A 19,523-nucleotide genomic window follows, 5' to 3' on the forward strand; every position below is an offset into this window, starting at 1 on the left:
CCCAAATTATGGTACAAAATCCAATAACCCCGTCTTAATATTTTAGCCCAACATCACGATTACTTTGGCTCAAATAAGCATACTAATAACTTAGTTACGAGACATTAATTTAAAAAGGAAGAACATAACTTACAATGAGTATTAATCGCGTAGTGTTACACGGACAGAATTTTGACTTACAAACCTTAAAACATTCGCTAAAATAACCTTATTATTATTATTAACTTAAATATTAAAATTTAAATTATAAATATAAATATAGATTGAGAGATTGAAGTAGAAAAGGTATATGGAAATCGATCAGAATGCGCGGCCTTTTATAGGTCCACTTTGAACTGTACAGCTCCGCGAGTGCGGAGGTTTTGTGCTTCACAGCTCCGCGAGTGCGGAGCTTCGGATTCCAGCTCACCAAATGAATTAAACGTGGGCTGCTTTGATTAAAATAATATATAATATATATATAATTAATTATATATAATATTATATTCTTGTGCATAGTTGACTTGTAATTTTAGCTCCGTTGAGTCGCACGTTGATAGTTGGTTCATGTCTCGGTTCCGGATTTTCGAACGCCTTTTCGTATAATTTAATATCTTGTACTTTGCATTTTGCGGCTTGTACTCTTGTAATTTCTAGACGTTTCTCATCAATAATTTGAACCACTTGGATTGTACTTTGTACTTTTTAGCTTTTTGGTTGTTTGCGTCTTCAAATCGTCGTTTTCTTCTTTTGTCTTCGCACTTATTTATTTAAGCGATTATTATAAAAAAATAGAACAATAGTAACTAAAAGCTTTACATATTGGAAGGATATTGATACCAAATATATGTTCATTTGGAGCACTATCACAATGAAATAGCAAAAACTCATATAGTGTTGGACCACGTGGATGGCGCTGCTTATGGTACCATTCCAGTTGGTGCATACACGACGATGAACCTTACACTCAAAGATGGACCACATCGGTGTGTAGCAGTTGTTTTGGAATTCTCGAATGGGACTATGAAACTTGAGTATTGGAGAGGACCCTTTTAGTACACAGGAGATTTTATCTGATATATGTAATAATGGTTACATTTTTCAATTGTTAAAAAGTGTAATCCGTTATTTCTCTTTTTTTTTTTTTTTTTTTTTTGAACATCAAAATTTTATTAAACAAATAACCCTCTAGCAAGCAGCTAGAGGGCCAAAAAGCAACAACATTACAAAGGCTTTACAAGCCAATCGTTCCAAGATAAATTACATTTTTATCTACTAGAAACCCGCAAAAAAGCAATACTACAAATGGAATCAAACAAACAATCTTTCTTCAAAGTGTCACCGGGGAAAACAACACTATTTCTGAACCTCCAAAGACTCCAAAGCAAGGCCGCAACGATTGAGTACAACTTGTTCTTCGTGACTTCATTTTCCATCCACCCATCGAACCATCCCACAAACTCTGACCAATTCGAAAAAATCAGCAATTGAATGTTACACCATAACCTGCATTTAAGCCAAATATCTAAGGCGAGATCACACCCAAATAAAACATGGTGAGACATTTCTATCCCCCATGAACAAGATACGCAGCCAATATCTACAATATTACTAGGAATGCATTTTAACCATCTAGTAACAACCTGATTCGAAGGTAACATGCCATCATCCAGAAACATTCTAGTGTCATGGACAGTGTACTCCATAACATCCTCGAGAACCCATTGCCATGTGTCGATCGAATCTGAGATGGCATCCTGACCGATACTCGCTAGCATTTCATTAAGTAACACTGTATTCCTAGCGCCAAGTGTGCGTCTCTAAACCCATCTCCACCCCTCGGGTCCAAGGCGATCCGCAAGCGTGCAGTTTTCGTCTGAATCCAAATGAAATAATCTTCCAAACTTTTCTTTTAATGTACCATTACCAAGCCAAATATCCTTCCAAAAAAGTATAGAACTCCCATTACCAACTTTTGCTCTTAAAACATTATTCGGTAAAAGACTTTTTTCTTTAACTTTATTGAAAGTATTAATAATATTGTACCACACACCTTTACATGAGATTGTGCTTTTGTTCCATACAATGCTTTCAAAACCAATGCCCACATCGAACTAGGAGAGTTATATACCTCCATAACCATTTGAATAAAAGGCCATAATTATAAGAACGTAGACTACCAACATTCAAGCCCCCTTTGTCAAGAGAACCTAACACTTGTTCCCAAGAAACCCAATGCATTTTTTATTTATCATTTTCGGTAGTACCTCAAAAGAAACCGGCTCTTAAACTTTCCAATTTATCTAGCACCGTCTCCAGACATTTAAACATTGATAAGTAGTAAACACCTAAGCTTCCCAACACCGCTTTTACAAGTGTTAACCTACCACCAATCGACAAAAGTTTTGCATTCCAATCCGACAACTTTTTGTAAAACCGATCTACTAAAGGTTTCCAATTCGCAATTGTATTCATGTTAACACCAATAGGTAAACCCAAATAAGTAAACGGGAACATACCTTTCGAGCAACCCATTTCATGAACACATGCGTCAACTTGATAGTCATCAACCCCTATGCCATAAAGATGTGATTTGGTCACATTAATTTTAAGACCTGACAAGTTGTAAAATTCATTAAGAGTCGATACAGTATTTGACAAGCTTTCTCTATTCCACTCCAAAATAATGATTGCATCATCCGCATAAAAATGGTGTGAAATATTAACATTTGAGCTTCCCACTTTCACCCCGTGTATCAAACCTGCTTCCACCTTTTCTTTCAATAAAATGTGTAAACCTTCCATGATAATTAGGAATAAAAAACGACTGATCGGGTCCCCTTGACGAAGTCCCCGATGTAAACGAAATTCCCCGATTGGACTTTGATGTGTGCAGCGGTGGTGTACGAAATACTATTATTATTTATTACGAAATACGGTACAATTTACACAAGTTTTAATTATTTATAGAATGGGATATACCTAAACCTTGCTGCAACACTATAGGCAGTATACCTAATCATAGAGTAGTGTAGTTTTTAGTAAGTCCGGTTCGTTCCACAGGGAGCTAGTGATTACGTACTATATTTTTCACAACTATATTTATACAAATATAAATAATTATATATAGTAATATTATTATTATAAAAGGGGATTTTACCGTTTAATGACTGGTTTGTCAATTTTATATTTTTAAGCGAAAGGATAAATGACAATAATTAAAGTGCGTACAATAATTAAAAATACAAATAAAGCGTAAAAATAAATGACGATAAATAAAACGACAGTAAATAAAAGTACGATAAAAAATACAATAAAAGAATTATGCTTATTTAAACTTTCGTAATCATGATGCTTGACGTTTTGATTTTAATTTATTACTCTGGGTTAATTGTCCTTTGTCCTGGATTTATTTGAAACATATCTGGTTTTTTCCCGTAATAGTCCATCGGTCATAATTATAAAATGCTCGTCAAATTAACCTTATTCTCGAAGTCAAATATTCCAACTAATTAGGGATTCGAACTGTAACAAGGTTTTAATACTTTGTTAATAATTACACCAGGTTATCCTTGTATGTAATCCACCCCTGTTTTAATTAGTCCATGATACATTAATTTATTCACTTGGCCATAATGAATAATCAATTACCCAATCCAATTGATTAATTAAATGATTGTAAACGATGTCGTATAAACGTCATTAAATAGGACATTCGTAATCAATTTAATAATTATTAGATTAACTAATTTGAAGATAGGTTCGACAGGTTCCAATGAGTTGTCATTCAATTAGACAATACCCCCCGTCTATTAATAGTCCATAGTCCAATGTCCACAAGTGTCGGTCTTTTGTCCAAACCCGAATTATGGTACAAAATCCAATAACCCCATCTTAATATTTAGTCTAACATCACAATTACTTCGGCTCAAATAAGCATAATAATAACTTAGTTACGAGACATTAATTTAAAAAGGAAGAACATAGCTTACAGTGGTGATTAATCGCGTAGCGTTACCCGGACAGAGTTTTGACTTAAAACCCGTAAAACATTTCTTAAAATAACTCAACTAAACCATAACTTAATTATTAAAATTAACTTATATTAAAATTATAATATAAATATTAATTTTACAGAGGAAGAAAGAAAAAATGGTGTACATAATTCGCAGAAAACTGGCCAATTTATAGGACTTGGCCTGCTAAAGGGCACCATGCGATCGCATGGAATTTAGGCATCCTGGCCATGCGATCGCATGGCCAGCTGGATCAGCTCAAAATGCACTAAAAACGTGGGCGGCTGTTATTTATTTAATATATAATATAATATATATAATTTTATATAATTATATATATATATATTATATTATATTCTTGTGCATGGTTGACTCTTAATTTTAGGTCCGTTGTCTCGCGCGTTGATGCTTGGTTTATGTCTCGGTTCCGGATTTTCGAACGTCTTTTTGTGTGCTTAGATATCTTGTACTTTGCGTTCCGCGACTTGTACTCTTGTAATTTTTAGACATTTCTCATCAATAAATTGAACCACTTGGATTGTATCTTGTACATTTGAGCTTTTTGGTCATTTGCATCTTCAAATCTTCATTTGCATCTTCAGTCTTCGTATTATTTATATAAATGAATATTACTTGGAATTAGAACAATTGCAACTAAAAACTTTACATATTGGGATGATATTGCGACTAAATATATGTTCATTTGGAGCACTATCAAATATCCCCACACTTGAATGTTGCTTGTCCTCAAGCAATACAGAACTTGAAATAAAATCACACTTCACTCGAATCACTTTTTTATTCTCACACTTTATACATCAGTGATTTTGATACGGCGGTATAAACAATGATAGTAACGATGTGGTTTACAGTCCCACATGACTATGAAAATTTAGATCCTTTAAGGAAATTGGATCTTTATGAAAACATTTGATCTTTTGAAAATTCATTCTAGCTTTTACCCTAGATAAGTTTTTCGGAATAACCCTTCACCGGTATTTGCAAAATGTTTTTGTGGGTTTTATGGGTTTCAGATTTGAAAATTTTAGCTCAAAAATTATGGTTTTGTGTCACCCACTTGCTAACCTTGTATTAGGAAAGCACACGTCCAGTTTACTTGTCCCGTATATTACCTTTCGGTAAACGACAGTCCGGTTGTAAAGGAAAGCGATGAACAAGAAACTGTTAAGGCAATGTCTAATGACATGCAGTTAATCATGGTCCACAACGTGTCGGATGCAATTACTATCCTTTGTAGGAGAAATAGTAAAGATCACCCTATAATTTTTCGGTCTGGCACAAGGTCCTGTTTCCGACCATGCTATGCAACCACCGTTCTTACGGTTGACACCCGATTTGGTTCAGGTGACCTAATGAATTCTGTTGAATTCCTAGGATTTTACGTTTAATGGTAATGAAAGCATTGAAAATAGATTTTTAGAAAACAAATCGGTTTTAATTTTGATCAAAATATTTTCTCGTTCAAGCTCGAGTTTAGATATCATCGAATTCCATGAGTTTGTAATTCTCAATCTTTAAGGTCAATCTCAAGGATTGAGTAAAATCAGGCTTAAATGCTGATTTTTAATCTTTAAGGAGATTATCCTTTCTGGGGGTCTGATTTATTTGTCTTATCAAGCTAATTTGCACGGCGCCCTCCCCATTTTATGAGACAGATCCTCTCATGGTTAGGATAAGTCTGACCACATGGCGACCCTGTTTGATGCTAAGGTCTGTGGATTTCCTGTTGATTTTAGAGATGACTTTTCTAGATTTTTCGTCAACCTACAGCTGGTCTGGACAACAACTTCCTTACCTAAATCAAGAAGCGCGTGTCTTTTTCGGAAGACTTTACTTCCTTTTAATGATGGAATTGATTCATCGTGTAGATCCATATTTCTTTCAAATATATTACAGTAAATCGGGTAAAACTGATTAGTTTTGTCCAAAGCAAAAGTACCTGCAATAATCTTGTACAAAATATGTGATATATGTTTTAAAGAACTTGGTAAATTCTTCCTACACTTGGCTTTTTCTTTACCTTTTTATTCTCCTTTATTCCATTTTAAATGAATTCAAGCGTTTTGAGTTGTTTCTCCATTTATGTTCTCTCCGAGGTAACAATAATTTCGGCATTAATACCTAGTTTTATCGTTCATAAATATGTATAAACATGATTTTGAGTTCATTTAATTAAAAATTTTACAAATTTTCACAAAACTTGGCAATTAAACCAAGTGTAAATACGAGAGAATTTATAACCCTTCCCCACACTTGAGATCTAGCAATGCCCTCATTTGCAAGAAATCAGTAAAAATTTAAATTCATGAGGGTGATTAGCGTAGAAAAATGATTAAAAATACCGAGTTTGCAAACATATTGTTTGTTCGAATGATAAATGGTGCACATCATTTGCTCATTCTGTCATTTGTTATTTCACATTTGTTTTGCTTCTTATCATCAAAATTAATAGCTTTTGCTGAACTTAATGTCAGTCTTTGAAAGTGCGCTGTTTTACCCTGTTTTGTATATAACATAAAATACAAACATATATATACATATTTTTGAAGTTTGGTATATAACCCCACGTTCATATAATATTTTTTGGCATACTTTAGATCAATAATATTAAAATAATGATAATAAAATTTTTCGTCCCGCCTTCGGGTAAAGCAATTTCGGTTCCATGACCTAGTCTTTAACTTACAACGAATTTTAGAAATCATTTTTTAAACTTAATGAAATAAATCAAATTTTTGTTTTTAAATTCACACAAAACATAAATTTAAAAAACGTATTAATTTCATACAAAATCTACAAAACAAAAAAATTCAGAATGGGGGGAGAAAACTAGTTCTTTAGTGTCTGCTAGTGGAAAAGACCAATCGAATTCCATTCTCGAAACTACACGAGAACAGAACAACTAACTCTAGATAGCATTTTCTTTTTAGAACATCTGAATCTCCCCACACTTAGGTAGCTGTGCTGTCGAAATTGTGATTAACTTCATCGTCAATTTCTTTTGGACCATAATCAACTTGCGTATCTGTGACTTTTCCTTTAAGCCATTGGTCGGATTCCTGTGTAATATCCACAAATTCAACTAGTTTCGCCTTTTCTTTAAGCGATAGATTGGATACTAACCGTTTACATAACTTAAAGTTCCCCTTGGTTCCAGCATCGCGAATTTGTTTAATAAGTTTCTTCATTGAACTGTTAATAACGGGGTCATTTAATTTCGTATCAACAACGGGGTTCTTTGTTATCAAGTCATCATTAGGTGTTACTTCATCTTCCCCAAACTTAGGCATTTTATTATTGTTAAGCACTACCGTTGGAGTTGGTAAAACAATATGCTTCTCATCAATCATTTTTATTGGTTCAACGGTTTTGGTTGGTGGAGATTTAGACTTTCGAATCACAAAGGTGACCGATTTGTCACCATCACTAAGTGTCATTCTACCCTTTGTTACATCAAATAACGCTCCTGTGGACGCTAAGAATGGTCGGCCTAAAATTAGAGGAATGTTTGAGTCCTCTTCTATGTCAATGACAATAAATTCGACTAGAGAGGTTAAATTACCTACTTGAACGGGTAGGTTGTCAACAATTCCAACTGGGTGCCTAATGGTTTGATCAAAGAGTCGAACACTCATTTCTGTTGGACTTAACTCACCTAATCCTAATCTCTTATATAATGAAAGAGGCATAACACTCACACTCGCATCTAAATCTGCTAGTGCATCATACATGACACAATCACTAAGTAGATAAGGAACAATAAATTCACCCGGATCACCCAACCTGGGTAGAGGTTTTGGTGGAACTGTCTTCATCTGGTTTACTATTACGGTTTTAGTTTCTTGCACTTTCTTATTCTTCTTCTTCTTCTTTCCAAAGGTATCACAAACTTTATTACCTATTACTTGCTCATACTCAACTCCTTTTCTTGGAAACGGGATGGGTGGTCCGTATGGTGCCACCACTGGCTTTACATACTCGGGTGGTGGTGGTGTTGTAACTTCTTCATTGTTACTCACATCTAAAATCTTCCCATCTTCTGGTGCTGGTTTTTCAGAATTTGTTGACACCATATTAACGTTTTCATTTCGAGGATTTACTTCAGTATTACTCGGTAGCTTTCCTTGTTCCCTCTCACTCATCAAGCTAGCAAGAGTACCTATGTGTTTTTCTAGATTCAGAATGGAAACTTGTTGAGTTCTTAATGACTGATCAAACCTCTCATTTGTTTGGGTTTGAGATGTAATAAATTGTGTTTGAGATTCCATTAGCTTTGCCATCATTTCTTCCAAATTTGGCTTTTTCTCTTCGATTTATTGTGATGGTTTATACAAGCTCGGTCTTTGTTGATTGAAAGTGTTGTTTTGAGTTGGTTGGTTATTCGGACCTTGTTGGTTATACGAGTTATTGTTGGGTCCATTTGGATTGTAAAGAATGTTTTGATTTCGATTGAAGTTTGGCCTTGTCGGTTGATAATTATTTTGATAATTATTTCCCGGCCTTTGGTTCATGTAGGAAACATTCTCACGTTGTTCCATGGTTTGTTCAATGTGACAATCTTTCGTTAAGTGTGGTCCACCGCATTGATCACAACTGATTCGTATTGCGTGAATATCTTTAGTCATCTTTTCCATTCATCTCTCGAAAGCATCTATTTTTGCGGAAACGGAATCAAGGTCATGGCTAGAATCGGCTCTAGCCGCTTTAGAAGAACGAAAAATATCTTTTTCTTGGTGCCACTCATGTGAGTAGGATGCTGTGTTATCAATGATTTTGTGAGCTTCGGTTGTAGTTTTCTTCATAATGGAACCACCAGCTGCTGTGTCGATGTCTTTTCGTGTAGCAACGTCGACACCTTGGTAGAATATTTGTACTATTTGATAAGTGTCTAAACCGTGCTGAGGACATCCTCTCAACAACTTTCTGAATCTTGTCCACGCCTCATATAATGTTTCATTTGGCTTTTGCGCGAACGTAACAATTTCTCCTTGAAGTCTCACGGCTTTAGATGCCGGAAAGAATCTTTTAAGAAATTTTTCAACTAAGACATCCCATGTGTCAATCGCCCCTTCAGGTAACGATTCTAACCAATCTTTGGCTTCTCCCTTTAAAGTCCAGGGAAATAACATGAGATAGATCTGTTTATCCTCAACTTCTCTGAGTTTGAATAGAGTACAGATCCTATTAAAGGTTCAAAGATGTTCGTTTGGATCTTCTTTTGGCGTACCACTATATTGGCATTGATTAGTTACCTTGTGTAGGATTTGTCCTTTGATTTCATAATCTGGCGCATTAATGTCTGGTCGCGTAATGGCATGTCCTTGGCCAGTGCGTGTAGCTCTCATTCGATCTTCCATACTTAGAGGTTCCGTTATTTCCATATTTGAAATTGTTGAATCCGAATCACTAGAAGATTCTGATTTAATGGTTTGTAGTTCAGGAGGAATGATTAGTGGTTCAGGATCTTGGAATTGTCCTTGAATATCCTCCGGGTTCTCAATTGTGATGTCGGGTTCAAAAAATGGATTATCGGAAATTTGAATTGGAGTACTTGTTCTACTAGATGATGATTCTAAAGAAGAATCAACGGCGATAATATTGGCTAGATGTCTTGATCGAGTTACAGGTGGTGAACGTATAAAAGGTGGTGAACGTTTTGCTCTGTGGATTCACTGAATATCCTATTAGTTATAAAAATAAAAATTATATAAGTTACCAAATTAATAGACTTTTATGATTTTGCCCACATTTCGAATACCCAATAGATGCAGCAGGTAGCTAGGACCCTTTAAATCGGAAGCCCACAACTCGCCACTAACAAATCCAACTATTACTATGAACCAGAAAATTTTGGATGTCTATCAATTTAATCGCTTTTTATAATTTTTCGTCGAAATTTTGAAATAAAAATCTATGTCCTAAAAACTAGAGCGTAGAAATGAAAACGAGAAAGAAACGTGTCGAAAAACGTCAAAAAATAAAAATAAGAAAGAAAAACGTCGAAAATAAAACTAAATCTAAAAAGTTGCGTCTAAAGGTATTAAAACTTAAATGCAATTCTAATCAGAAAACAACAATACTTAATTTAGGCACTAAAATATATAAACAACGTCACAAAATTCTAAAGCGCCTAATTTCTAAATCTAAAGAAGAAGCACTTAAAGGATTTTACGGCAAAACCTAAAAATCTAGAAGTATAAAAATAACTACAGCAAAAACTAATTTAAAACTAGCTACGAATGATAAATACACAAATTACGAATTTAAACGAATAAAAAGATACAAAATATAAAAATAAAATCAAAGTTATAAAAATAAATATATTTATATTATAATTTTAATATAAGTTAAATATTTAATAAAAGTATTAATCTAAATATTTAATAATAATATTAAAACTTAATATTACAAATTATAATTACACTAAAGATATAAATATATTAATTAAATTAAGAACCCTAATTAGATTAAATAATTATAATTATAATAAAAACCCTAGCGTAATTAATGAGTTTAAGGATTCTGGCGTGTCAGTGTACCTCATGCGGTCGCATAAGATTTAAGCTTCTGGATCATGCGGTTGCATGGGAAGGAAGTCCAGATCAGTTTTGGGCTTGGAACAGGTTCGACCCGTTTAATAATTTTATTAATTATTTTGATTTCAAACCTTTTTTTATTTAATTTAAATTTTATAAAATAATAGATAGCTAAATTTTATAAAATAAAAATAAACTTGTATTCTAAAAACTTAAAGTAAAAATACTATTATAAACAAAATCTTAAAAATATAACTGTTTTTTTTATATATTTTATTTTTTATTTTTAACACTTATTATAAATACAAAATATTTTATGAAATAAGAAATAATATATTTTTATAAAAATATAGCGTTTTTCACCGAGTCCCCGGCAGCGGCACCAAAAACTTGAAGTGTGCAGCGGTGGTGTACGAAATACTATTATTATTTATTACAAAATACGGTACAATTTACAAAAGTTTTAATTATTTATAGAATGGGATATACCTAAACCTTGCTACAACACTATAGGCAGTGTACCTAATCGTAGAGTAGTGTAGTTTTTAGTAAGTCCGGTTCATTCCACAGGGAGCTAGTGATTACGTACTATATTTTTCACAACTATATTTATACAAATATAAATAATTATATATAGTAATATTATTATTATAAAAGGGGATTTTACCGTTTAATGATCGGTTTGACGATTTTATATTTTTAAGCGTAAAGATAAATGACAATAATTAAAGTGCGTACAATAATTAAAAATACAAATAAAGTGTAAAAATAAATGACGATAAATAAAACGGCAGTATATAAAAGTACGATGAAAAATACAATAAAAGAATTATGCTTATTTAAACTTCCGTAATCATGATGCTTGACGTTTTGATTTTAATTTATTACTCTGGGTTAATTGTGTTTTGTCCTGGATTTATTTGAAACCTATCTGGTTTTTGCCCATAATAGTCCATCGGTCAGAATTATAAAATGCTCTTCAAATTAACCTTATTCCCGAAGTCAAATATTCCAACTTATTAGAGATTCGAACTGTAACAAGGTTTTAATACTTTGTTAATAATTATACCAGGTTATCCTTGTATGTAATCCACCCATGTTTTAATTAGTCCATGATACATTAATTTATTCACTTGGCCATAATGAATAATCAATTACCCAATCCAATTGATTAATTAAATGATTGTAAACGATGTCGTATAAACGTCACTAAATAGGACATTCGTAATCAATTTAAAAATTATTAGATTAACTAATTTGAAGATAGGTTCGACAGGTTCCAGTGAGTTGTCATTCAATTAGACAATACTGTGACGACCCAGAAATTTCCGAGTAAATTTAAACTTAATTCTTATTTGATTTCGACACGATAAGCAAAGTCTGTAATGTTGAGTATTAAAGTTTATAAACTATATTCATAAGATCATTTGACCTTTGACTACTCTCGACGATTCACGAACAATTGTGTGTACTTAAATGTGTAAAAATATACATATTTATAAATATAAATATAAGTGTATATATAATATTTTGAATGAATAAAATACACTTTAATTAATTGGGATTAAAATTGTAAAATAATAATCAGGATAATTAAATATCATTAAAATGAATATATGAATATAAATATGATATTATTATGAATCTATATATATATATATATGATTCCTATTATTATATGGTAATAAATATAAAATGTATAAATATTAAATATTCAACATATGTTATCATATAATATATAATTATAATTTAAAATATATTTATTATAATATTATTATCATTACTTTTATTACAAAAATCAGTATATGTACTATATAAAAAGTAATTACAAGTTAAAATATAGTTATTAATATTATTATTAATACTTCATTATGATTAAAAATAAATAATAATATTAATATTATTATCGGTATTATTAATAATATAATATAATACATAAATATAAAATTTGATACATTTAGTTATTGAATTATTGTTATCATTATTAATATCATTATTATTATGAATGAGATTATTAAAAATTCTTATAAATATTGTTATCTTATTAAGATGCAACTTATTGTTATTATCATTAATGTTGTTAATATTATTATTAACAAATATCATTATTTTGTTATCATTCTTATTATTAGTATTATTTTGACTTTATTATTCCTATAATTAATATTTTTAGTATTAGTATTATTATTAATATCATTATTAGCATTATTATTAAAAATTATCATTATACTTAATACTAGTATATCACTTACTATTTTTATTGTTTTTACTAATAAAAGTGTTATTATTAATATAATTATATTTATTAATTATTAATATTAATTATTTATAATTGATAAAATCAATTAGTCATGTGAATCTATCATAATCACACTGTGTTAATTTTTGTTCATGACTGATATTGTTATATCTCGACTTCATTGGTGCATACAGACAACCATAAATCACGCAATCGCACTGTATAATTCACACTTTGCTGCACATTAGGAAACGAAAAAAAAAAGAAAGATAAAAAGAAGTCAAAAACCGTCCCCTGTTCTTAATACATTTTTACCATAACTCAAATTAGAACGAATCCTCAAAATCTATTAATGTAGTAGTGTTAGGAATCATCCATTCAAGTTATCTGTAAGTTTTCAATTCATAATTCTTTCTATTAATTTTGAATTTTAGAGTCAAACCTTTAATCTAAAAAGTCAACTGTTTTGTTCATGAAGAAATTTGATTTCATTTTGATGTTTCAGTTTAAATTGATGATCTATAAAGTTTCTATGAGGGATTTACAACACCTTTCATGTTGTAATTATGATCTAAACATGTCCAAATTTTAAAATCAATAAACGAGTTTATTATGTTCTTGACTGTATCATGTAACAACATAAATTCGAATAAGTTTTTGAAATCTAAAAATACAGATATGATTCAAATCAAGTCTAGATGCTATCTGCAAAAGTTCAACTTTCAATTCTTTAAAGTGAGCTTGAATTTCCAGGTCAAAGTTTAAAATTTAAAAAGTCAAATATTCTGTTCTTCCTAAAATTCGTGTTAAATGTTTTGATTCAAGTTCAATTGTCTATTCCTGTAGGTTATATAAACGATTTTCTACCAACTTTATGTTGTAATCATAAGCTATAACGGGTTAAAATTTAAAATCACCATTAGAGTTCTTCATCGTGTTTTTTTTATTATTTTATTACAGCTCGATCTTAATTTTTCTGTTTTAAATGAATTTAATCACTCATTGAGAGACGTTTCTGTTTAAAACTCATTATGTAATGTAGTTGTTATGATTTTTCAATTGGTTTACGATCGATCGACTAAGTTTTCAATTGATTTTTCATTTCCTTTATCATTGTTATTATTATTATTATTATTATTATTATTATTATTATTATTATTATTATTATTATTATTATTATTATTATTATTATTATTATTATTATTATTATTATTGTTATTATTATAATTATTATTGCTATTATTGTTGTTGTTATTATTATTATTATTATTAATATTATTATTATTATTATTATTATTATTATTATTATTATTATTATTATTATTATTATTATTATTATTATTATTAGTATTATTAGTATTATTATTATTAAAGTATTAGTATTATTATCAATAGCATTATTATTATTAAGTATTATGAATATTATCATTGTTATTGTTACCATTATAATTTATATTGTTACAATTAATAGTATTATAATAATTATTATTATTATTACTAATTTAGGTACTATGATAAAGATTATCATTTATTAATTATTATTATGATTATAGTTACAAATCTAATTATTTTTATTATCATAGTTATGAAAATAATAAAATCTATTATTAGTTTCATTAAAATTTATAATTGTATCATTTTATAATTAATTATAATATTATTATTATTATTAATTACTAGTATTATAATTAATATTAGAATTATAATCATCATTTTAAGTATCATAATCATTATTATTATTATTATTATTATTATTATTATTATTATTATTATTATTATTATTATTATTATTATTATTATTATTATTATTATTATTATTATTATTATTATCATTATAAGTATTATTAATTATATTATAATGAGTATTATTATTTTGTAAGTACTAAAATCATTATCATAACTATCATTTACAGTAAAAATTAATATTTTTACAACTATTATTATTAATATCATTATTATTATCACTAGTAAAATTATTAACATTATTATCTTTATTAGTAATAATAAGTATTATTATTATTATTATTATTATTATCATTTTTACCATTACTAACATTATTTTAGTATTATTATAAATACTATTTTTAACAAACAAATGATATATATATATATATATAAACATCTTTAATACATATCACATAACAAAATTTATATTTTTATATACAAAATGAAAATATAATGAAATATATAAGTTATTAATATAAAAATTATATCACTAATAATAAAATATATATATATTTGTTCGTTTACAAGTATATGTTTTAATATATAAATATAAATATATATATATATATATATATATATATATATATATATATATATATATATATATATATATATATATATATATATATATATATATATATATATATATATATATATATATATATATATATATATATATATATATGAATGATATAGGTTCGTGAATCCGAGGCCAACCCTACAATTGTTCAATGTCGTCATATATATTTTTACTACAAAATACAGTATTGTGAGTTTCATTTGCTCCCTTTTTAAATGCTTTTGCAATATATATTTTTGGGACTGAGAATACATGCACTGCTTTTATAAATGTTTGACGAAATAGACACAAGTACTTAAAACTACATTTTATGGTTGGATTACTATACCGAATATTGCCCCTTCAAGTCTGGTAACCTAAGAATTAGGGAAATGGCCCCTAATTGACGCGAATTCTAAAGATAGATCTATGGGCCTAACAAACCCCAATCTGAAATTTGGAATGCTTTAGTACTTCGATTTAAATGGTGATTGCGATTGCCAATATTATGGCATACTTGCGAGTATGCGGGGGATATTCTATATGCATTATGTTAATGTCGGTTACCAGGTGTTCATCATACGAATGGATTTTATACACTTGCGAGTGTAATGATATTTATGAAAAATGAGGATCTTGTGGTCTATTAAAATTATGGAAATGGTCGATTATGATAAACTAATGAACTCACCAACCTTTTGGTTGACACTTTAAAGCATGTTTATTCTCAGTTATGAAAGAAATCTTCCGCTGTGCATTTGCTCATTTCAGAGATATTACTTGGAGTCATTCATGACATATTTCAAAAGACGTTGCATTCGAGTCGTTGAGTTCATCAAGATTATTATTAAGTCAATTATAGTTGAATATATTATGAAATGTTATGCATGCTGTCAATTTTTGATGTGATGAAAGTTTGTCTTTTAAAAACGAATGCAATATTTGTAAAATGTATCATATAGAGGTCAAGTACCTCGCGTTGTAATCAATTATTATGAATTGTTTATAATCGATATGAACGGGGCATTTCAAATACCCCCCATCTATTAATGGTCCATAGTCCAATGTCCACAAGTGTCGGTCTTTTGTCCAAACCCGAATTATGGTACAAAATCCAATAACCCCATCTTAATATTTAGTCTAACATCACGATTACTTCGGCTCAAATAAGCATAATAATAACTTAGTTACGAGACATTAATTTAAAAAGGAAGAACATAGCTTACAGTGGTGATTAATCGCGTAGCGTTATCCGGACAGAGTTTCGACTTAAAACCCGTAAAACATTTCTTAAAATAACTCAACTAAACCATAACTTTATTATTAAAAGTAACTTATATTAAAATTATAATATAAATATTAAGTTTACAGAGGAAGAAAGAAAAAAAGGTGTACATAATTCGCAGAATACTGGCCAATTTATAGGACTTGGCCTGCTACAGGGCACTATGCAATCGCATGGAATTTAGGCATCCTGGCCATGCGATCACCTGGCCAGCTAGATCAGCTCAAAATTCACTAAAAACGTGGGCGGTTGTTATTTATTTAATATATAATATAATATATATAATTTTATATAATTATATATATATTATATTATATTCTTGTGCATGGTTGACTAATAATTTTAGGTCCGTTGTCTCGCGCGTTGATGCTCGGTTTATGTCTCGGTTCTGGATTTTCGAACGTCTTTTTGTGTGCTTAGATATCTTGTACTTTGCGTTCCGCGACTTGTACTCTTGTAATTTTTAGACGTTTCTCATCAATAAATTGAACAACTTGGATTGTATCTTGTACATTTGAGCTTTTGGTCATTTGCGTCTTCAAATCTTCATTTGCGTCTTCAGTCTTCGCACTTATTTATTTAAACGAATATTACTTGGAATTAGAACAATTGCAACTAAAAACTTTACATATTGGGATGATATTGCGACTAAATATATATTCATTTGGAGCACTATCAGACTTCCATTAACTAAAATCGAAGTTTTCGCGTTGTATAAGCACATTTTTATCCAATTCCGCCATCTAATTCCAAAACCCAACACAACAAACATATGGTCTAAGAATTCCCAATTAACGGTATCATACGCCTTTTCAAAATCAACTTTGAATATCATAAGTCGATTTTTTCTTAACTTTTTGCCAATTCACCAATTCACTAACGATAAGCGGACCATAATGTATTTGTTTACCTTTAACAAACGCCGACTGTTCTTTCGATATAACTTTATCAATAACCCGAGCTAACCGATTAGCCAAGATTTTAGAGATAATTTTATATTGAACTCCAACCAAAGAAATGGGTCTATAGTCTTTGATACGCATCGGATTCGATAAAATGCCCCGTTCATATCGATTATAAACGTTACATCATAATTGATTTCATTGCGAGGTATTTGAACTCTATATGATACATTTTACAAACATTGCATTCGTTTTTAAAAGACAAACTTTCATTTCATCGAAATTTGACAGGCATGCATACCATTTCATAATATATCCAAACTATAAATGATTTAATAATAATCTTGTTGAACTCAACGACTTGAATGCAACGTCTTTTGAAATATGCCATGAATGACTCCAAGTAATATCTTTTAAATGAGCAAATGCACAGCGGAAGATTTCTTTAATACTTGAGAATAAACATGTTTAAAAGTGTCAACCAAAAAGTTGGTGAGTTCATAAGTTTATCATAAAACCATAAGATTCGGTAATTTTGATAGACCACAAGATTTAAATACAGTACACCTATCTCGTGTACGAAACCATTTTTCAAAATTCTTAATAACCGTACACATATCTCGTGTACAAAATAACATACACATAACCTGTGTATAAAATCATTCTCTCTATATATAACCTTTGCCTGGTAACCGACCTTAACATATAATGCGCATAAGAATATCCAGAAAACAGAACCTCTTGTCTGTATAAATATATAGACCTCGAAGTACTAAACACCACGCCCACTAGCTCTACTATCTAGTGAACATTCTGGGTGGGGTGTTAAACCTGGTAGCTACCTTTAGGATTCGCGTCAATTAGTGGCACTTATAACGTCCAACTAATTCTTAGGTTACCAAGCTATAATAATCAGGGGGAAATATTCACGTCAATTAGTGGCAATTATAACGTCCAACTAATTCATTAGAGGAATGTTTTGCTTGTGTCTATCTTGTCAAACATTTATAAAAGCATTTCATGTATTCTCAGTCCCAAAAATATATATTGTAAAAGCATTTAATAAAAAGGGATCAAATGAACTCACTATACTGTATTTTGTAGTAAAAATACATATGACGGCATTGAACAAGTGTAGGATTGGCCTCGGATTCACGAACCTATATTAAGTATATATATTTATACGTTGGTCAATATTTGTCTAATAATTTAGGTTAAGTCGTAGTGTATCACAATCCTAATGCTCGAGATTATCATGCAAAAGTCAACAAAAGTCATCTAATCCAAAAATGACTTCCAAAATCTATATATGTTTATTATATAACTTAAATATAGTCGTTTTATACTTCTATTTCACTCTTGGGGTGGTGATTTTCATAATCCTTCCTTGTATTTGTCTTTCAATAATTATCGACATTCAAAGTTAACGATTTCTTCTATTTGCTGTGATTTATACTCCCCTTTATATTTCGAAGCTTTGTGCTTTTGTTTTCTCTTCTCGCCTTTAAATACAGCAAGTAATGGTCCAGAATTCGTAGGTATGAAATTCGGAATGAATATAACTAATGTTCTCAGAGAGAAATTGTGATAGCTCGATCTGACTTGTCAAATTACCAGAAGTCACGAAAAAGATCGAATCATCAAGAAAAATATTTTCTTGATATTTTTAGAGGTTAAATATAATGAAAGAGTTATATAACATGACACATGATGACAGTATGGTCTGTGAATCATCATGTTCCATTAGAAACTCAACATGACTTACCACGTTGATCAAGTGTCATTATATTATACTAACTCATGCTTCAATTCAGAACATTACTTCAAAACATTCATAATTTAAACTCGAAGGTTTACAGAATATAGAAACTAAACAGTATCCTTTATGATGTAACGCTGATAGTGCGAAGAGATAAATGATTTCAGATAAGAATAGTTATGAAAATATCTTCAGAAATATCGAGGATATTTACAATGAAAGATACGATGATATCTTAGAATTTCTAATATCGAAGGATGATGAAGAAGATTTGTCCGTATAGGTTTAGAGTTAGGAGCAAAGTATTCGTTAATGACTTCAGCATATACTGAATCATTTAGATTCTTTGAAGGCATGTTTAGTCTTTGTAATTTGTCCACAGCCTCCTTCATGGTTTGCTCAATCCGTTTTTCAGTACCAATTTTCTTTTGAGCTTTTCCAACGTATCCTTCTTTATCATCAAACTTTTGACTGTTAAAGTCATATATAGTTTTTGCTGCTT

At 30.1% G+C, this 19,523-nt stretch overlaps 1 non-coding gene across 1 annotated transcript; it reads left to right on the forward strand.

Annotated features, from left to right (window-relative positions):
* The first annotated feature begins 8,906 nt into the window (after positions 1-8,906).
* Positions 8,907-9,013, forward strand: LOC139903477 (small nucleolar RNA R71). The gene has a single exon (XR_011778294.1). It is a non-coding gene; the product is annotated as a small nucleolar RNA R71 (small nucleolar RNA).
* The last annotated feature ends 10,510 nt before the right edge of the window (positions 9,014-19,523 follow it).

The sequence above is a fragment of the Rutidosis leptorrhynchoides genome, chromosome 3 (assembly GCF_046630445.1).
Source record: "Rutidosis leptorrhynchoides isolate AG116_Rl617_1_P2 chromosome 3, CSIRO_AGI_Rlap_v1, whole genome shotgun sequence".
Classification (NCBI taxonomy): domain Eukaryota; kingdom Viridiplantae; phylum Streptophyta; class Magnoliopsida; order Asterales; family Asteraceae; genus Rutidosis; species Rutidosis leptorrhynchoides.